Genomic DNA, 6,973 nt, shown 5'->3' with positions numbered 1-6,973 from the left:
TTTGTTCGACTCGGAATAGCTGCCAGTTGGTCCCATAGTCATCAGGTCAAGATCTGATGATGGAAACCCTGAGAAATCGAGGGCAACCTTCGAAAGTTGTAGGCATACATAGGGTAAAAACTTGATACTCAGGTGTACGCCTAAAAGCACTATTCAACAGTGAAGATTTGGAGCTGATCTGATGATGGAAACCAGAGAGGGTCGAAGGAACTCGACAACTGAATATGTAAACTACCTCGTGTTTGGGCTTAAATTATTTGTATTGACAAGACCTTTGCAACAGTGAAGGTTTGAAGTTGACCTGATGATGGAGACCAGAGAAAGTCGAGGGAACTCGACAACTGAATATGTAAAATACGTCGTATTTGGACTTATATTCTTTGTATTGATGGGAACTTCCCACTTGTATGGATAGTGACAACTATACGTATCACTGAAAAGCTTTAAATAAAAAACTTTTTTACAAAAAAATTAAACCGACTTCCCAAAACACTAAAAAGCAAAAAAAAAAACTTATTTTAGGTGCATCGGCCTAGAAGTCGGTGGCAAAATTAACTTAGTAACATCCATTAGACGGTTTTGAATTGCACTCTAGGGGTAGGGCAGACAAGACTACGTGGAGTCGGTTTTGCAGCGATTCGTTTTCGTCACTAACTTCAATTTTTAATACAATGTTTTTTAATTGAATTTTATAAATGGCAATATGCTAAATAAATATGCTAAATATGCTAAGAAAAACGTTCATCTCGTTTTTCTTGGCTCGTTTTTGGAAAAATGAGGCTGAGTTAGTAAATTAGATGACAATGTATAAATAAGAAGGACAAGTTGCAATAATTGATGATCTTTTATTGAAGCTTTCTAGTAGATAGCGTTGTAAAAAAGACGAATTAGTTTATTAGAGGCTATGTCATTTCCCCGTTGCTTAGTTATAAAATTAGAAGTTTAATCATGTGTCCAATAAATAATTTTGTGGCTAGACTTATAATTTCCCATTTAAAAATTGTTACTATAATACAACTTATTCGAAATATATTATATTGTATTAATTTTAAATATTCTTTAATATTACATATTAGCTTATTTCCATTAGTTTTAAGTATCTGTATTTTGCAAACCCTTAATAAGGATGAAATATGTTCAGTACACAAACTTACACATTTTAAGATACTATGTAACACAATATTTCTCGCAAATAAATGATTTATTATTATAAGGGTATAATTTAAACCGCCACCAAAAATACTTTTAAGACTCTAAGCCTAGGCACCAAATAAAATAAACAACTCCAAAAAAAATCAATTGACTTTATTATGAGGGCCCTAAACTATATAATATTATGATCCAAAATAAATGAAGTAACATCAGAAAAATCACAAACAAATATTATTTTTGGTTCCTAAAATGGATATTATTAAATCAAAATCGGTTCAGTTCATTGGCATTACGTCTGCAATCCGATATATCCACAAGCTTTTATTTAGATTCTACATAATACCTAAAGTCGAGGGCGGAAAACACCCACGGTACGCTACTGGCAGGTGGAGACTCGCCAGCTTAGTTACCGGGCCCCGTGAATCTGCTACCTAAAGCTAAAATGTGTCGCTGACATCTTTAGCCTGCAAGGCGAGTGTGGGAATTCGGGCAGTACCAGGGCTAATTGATGGAGCTTCGATTACTAAGAATATGGCGAAATACACTCTTTTGCAAAAAAAACGGGCACCTATGCGAAATCTTAGTTTTAGGGACTTTACGTGTATTTCAAAGGGTTTTAATTATTGTAGTATATTTCTAGCATCAAAAGAGTTAGCCGAGCATGCGTGAGAGTGTATTCTAAATTTGAATTTTGTACAATTGCTAAGAAATTGTTTAAACCTTGTTTTGGACTAATTGTTAGCAGAAAGCTCGTCGGTGTTTTGAAAAGCTTTTGAAGTGCTTTTCAGGAAAATGATAATGCAGTTTTAATTAATGATTAATGTACTTTTTTGTTAGATCAAAAAATTTTTGAAAAACTATGCGTATGTGATAAAATTTTCACCTCCTCTAAATGGGCTACACTGATGATTGATGGCAATGTTAAGAGTTTCGGTATTTTTGTGTAAAGCGTTCTATTGCTTAGATATTGTACCCACGTGTTTTAAAATATCGCTTTTTCATAAATAAACACTATTTAGAAGAGTATCACTACCTTTGGCTGCGATAAAACCAATTTAAAGTAAGCAGTGCCGATCACAACTCGTCTCCTATAGGACTTTGACATTTAAAAAATACCAAATTTTGTGATAAATGTTAAAATCAACCACATGAAAAATGATGGTGAGGGTTAAAGCTATCTAAAAAGTCAAATTATTGTCTCGTAGAAGCTCTCGATAACTCCATAGGTATCGGGTTACTAAACAACGATTTAGCTGAAAGGGAGTCAAGAATTCAAAAGTATTGACCAAACGTATGTTTCACAAGAAATGAGCAGATAGCCAATTATTGTTATGATTTAAGCAGGAAAGTGCTGTAGATGCTAGAAAACCTCGGTGCAGGCAAGTTTATTTAATAAAATGTCAGTGGGATGAAAACACGCTATTTGAACGCTCAGACTCATAGATCTTCGGAGGTCTACCGAGTTTCCTAAGAGACGAGGTTGTTTGAAAATCAGTGATTACGAGACCTTAAGACCTCGTGCTCACAGTCTATGTGCTATTTTCTGTATTTTGTAGAATTTCAAGACTTTTAAAAATGTCAAAGTCCGATAGGAGACGGGTTGTGATCGGCACTGCTTGCTTTAATTTTGTTTTGTCGCAGCCAACGGTACTGATACTCTTCTAAATAGTGTTTATTTATGAAAAAGCGATATTTTAAAACACGTGGGTACAATATCTAAACAATAGAACGCTTTACACTAAAATACCGATACTCTTAACATTGCTATCAATCATCAGCATAGCCCATTTAGAGCAGGTGAAATTTTATCACATACGCATAGTTTTTCAAAAATGTTTTGATCTAACAAAAAAGTACATTAATCATTAATTAAAACTGCATTATCATTTTCCTGAAAATCAATTCAAAAACTTTTCAAAACACCGACGAACTTTCTGCCAGCAATTAGTCCAAAACAAGGTTTAACCAATTTCTTAGCAATTGTACAAAATTCAAATTTAGAATACACTCTCACGCATGCTCGGCTAACTCTTTTGATGCTAGAAACATACTACAATCATTAAAACCCTTTGAAATACACGTAAAGTCCTTAAAACTAAGATTTCGCATAGGTGCCCGTTTTTTTTGCAAAAGAGTTTATAAGGAGGTTCAGTGATGCGGTCAGAAACCAGCTCAGTGGCATGTTCGCCCCTCTTCCCTCCTCTAGTAATTTGATAGCGCGCCAGCTACCCCGGGAGCTCCACACTCGGTTACATCACAAGATCATGTAGGTACACACCCGTTGCACACAAATACGAACATACAATATAGACCGAGTCCTGGGGAGCTTACCCCCGCGCCCGGTCACTCGCATTCACCTTCATCTCGTCAGACTGGAAGCCGACTCCAACATATTTATGAAAAGGTAGGTGTGATTCATCATCTTCCTCCGAGCCTTTTTCCCAACTATGTTGGGGTTGGCTTCCAGTCTAACCGGATTCAGCCGACTACCAGTGCTTTACAAGAAGCGACTGCCTATCTGACCTCCTCAACCCAGTTACCCGGGCAACCCGATAGCCCTTGGTTAGACTGGTGTCAGTCTTTCTGGCTTGAAAAAATTCAACTTTTCTTTGATAAGACCGCGTATTGTACTCACACGTATTTATTTGTTTGTAATGTCCTTATCTATGTTTGTTTTGGTGTACAATAAAGAATATTCTATGTATCTATCTTTTCTAAGTGTGTTTTTACTTTCTAAGTATAGGTATTTTGGGCACCAATGTCTGATAAAAGGGTGAAGGAAAACATCTTGGGGAAACCTGGACGATAAATCATCAACCCGCATTGAGCAAGCGTGGCGATTAATGCTCAATCCTTCTCCATGTGAGAGGAGGCCTGTGCCCAGCAGTGGGACGACAAAAAAAAGGTTGTAACGACGAACGATAAGTGGATTGTGATTCTTTGAAGTCGTTTCCTCGGGATTATGAAAAGGTTTCTTAAGACGCTAATCGTAAAGTTGAATAATAACATCGTGATATTGTGGAAGACATAACAAGAAACTTATAAACTTGAAACAGCGACTGACCTAATTATCGTTTCGGTGTATCAGATAGCAAGCGCGGCGACGCCACCCCCGCGAGCCGGAGCCACCTCCTCACATGATGCTGCAGGCCGCGTCTCTGGCAGCAGCGCCGCTCCAACGTTTCCAAGTACGACGAGCGTCCGTCGCAGCCGAGTTACCCCGACACACGGCCCGACTCCCCGAAGTAAACACCGCGCCGCCGTCAACTCATTAATGACACAAATGTATCGAGCAAGTCACACGATGTGAACAAATGAGTGGTGTTGTCCCGCCATAGTGCCGCTGGTGACAGGTGACATAGACGGCGGTGGTGGCGAGCGTCCGCCCCGGCCGGCCGCGGCGCACTGGCGCGCGGCGCCCGCTCGACTGACTCCCCGCCGCCTGCCTGAGCTCACATACGACTCCATCATACAATAAGTAACATCCTCCATCCATCCTCGCAACATTACTCAATCCTCATTAAATGTATCCTATAATTATAAATATTATAAAAATAAGCGCCGATAAAAATACTGGCCACTGCTCGGTCAATGGTAAGAGGGAAGGTTTCGTAACATAAATTGATTTTATATTTGTAACTTGGAGTTAGATGTGAAATCTATTGTAGGTACCTGGTACGGGTCCACCCTTTATAGCAGAACTTTTTATGTCATAATCTTATTTTGCACAACAACAGTTGGCATAATCTTCACTTCGCAGAAAATTGAGTGGCATACACTCATTTAGCATACATTAAAAAACCCATAATTTTGTCAGTCAGAATCATCAATTTAATATTCATAATACTTAAATAGTAGAAACATCATGTTATACAATTATGTTATGGAATTAGGAAACCTTTCCTTTCCTCGAGATGTTTCCCTAATTGATGCTGCTCCGATCCAGGTGGACCATAAAACCTGAAATCTGTAACAGCCTTTGTATCGTCCCACTGCTGGGCTGCGGCCTCCTCTCACACGGAGAAGGATTGAGCATTAATCACCACGCTTGCTCAATGCGGGTTGGTGATTTCAGACTATATAGTCCAGGTTTCCGCAAGATGTTTTCCTTCACCTTTATATCAGCCATTGGTGTCTAAGATCCTGAAATCACCAACCCGCATTTAGCAAGAGAATGCGGAGCTACCGCACGGGCACTACGGACATGACCACAACCTTAACATACTTGTGACATCACGATCACCTCTCATATTATGTTCTTCCCTGGGGCCCGATTCTCCTAATTTTACAGCGACATACGATTCACGTTCGACTCGGTTCGACTGAGATCCAATCCCGACTCAATTACGATTGAAGCGTATGTGGCATTCCGCTATTTTTTCTTTGAAATAAACGTTTTTATCCTTTTCTGTCATTCAATAATGAATCATTTTGTCTGCAAATGATTTACGATTGCATATGATTGTAGAGCAAACTGCCATATAGACCAAAATCGCCAAAATAGCAGACCAATCGCAAACCAATCGAATGTCGTTGAAATACGATTGGTCTTATGTTAGTAGAAGAATGCCCGATATGGTTAAAACTGCTATTGCGATCATATTGTGATTCAATTTCTATTCGATTTTGACATTATTAACTTAGTTAGGAGAATCGGGGCCCCTGCACTCCCTTATGTAATAATCCCAATTCCTATATACTCACTTACTTACTCCCTTATGTTCCTTCTTATGTCCCTTAGTCATGTTTAAACCCTTATGTACTTCCTTCATAAGACTCTGGGGCCCGATTCTCTTAATATTACTTAAGCGACATACGAATACGATTCACGTTCGACTGAGATCCAATCCCGACTCAATTACCTACTATTGAAGCGTATGTGGCATTCTGCTATTTTTTATTTGAAATAAACGTTTTTATTCTTTTGTGTCAATAATGAATCATTTTGTCTGCAAATGATTTACGATTGCAATAATATGATTGTAGAGCAAGTCATCCTCCGAGCCTTTTTCCCAACTATGTTGGGGTCGGCTTCCAGTCTAACCGGATTCAGCTGAGTACCAGTGCTTTACAAGAAGCGACTGCCTATCTGACCTCCTCAACCCAGTTACCCGGGCAACCCGATACCCCTTGGTTAGACTGGTGTCAGACTTACTGGCTTCTGACTACCCGTAACGACTGCCAAGGATGTTCAATGACAGCCGGGACCTACAGTTTAACGTGCCATCCGAGACACAGTCAATGGTGTCTAAGATATACTTAGAAAGTACATACAAACTTAGAAAAGTTGCATTGGTACTTGCCTGACCTGGAATCGAACCCGCGCCCTCATACTCGAGAGGTTGGTTCTTTGCCCACTAGGCCACCACGACTTGATTGTAGAGCAAGTATAAACCAAAATCACCAAAAATAGCAGACCAATCGCAAACCAATCGAATGTCGTTGGAATACGATTGGTCTTATATTAGTAGCAGAAATGCCCGATATGACTGTTATTGCGATTCAATTTCTATTCGATTTTGACATTATTAACTTAGGAGATAAGGGGCCCGATTCTCCTCAGTTAATAATCGAATCGCAATATGATCGCAATAGCAGTTTCAAGTTTAACCATATCGGGCATTCTGCTACTAATAAGACCAACGACATTCGATTGGTTTGCGATTGGTCTGCTATTTTGGTCTATACGGTAGTTTGCTCTGGGGAGTTTGTTCCACCACTTCTTCTTCCCAGCAAAAACACATAGGAAGTGGTGAAGGGCGGGCGTTTTGGTGGCTGTCTTTTGTAGATTTGACGTTCAAAAAGTGCTGATTTCCAGCCT

This window comes from Helicoverpa armigera, chromosome 11 (genome assembly GCF_030705265.1).
Source record: "Helicoverpa armigera isolate CAAS_96S chromosome 11, ASM3070526v1, whole genome shotgun sequence".
Lineage (NCBI taxonomy): Eukaryota > Metazoa > Arthropoda > Insecta > Lepidoptera > Noctuidae > Helicoverpa > Helicoverpa armigera.
This window is presented reverse-complemented; position numbering follows the sequence as displayed.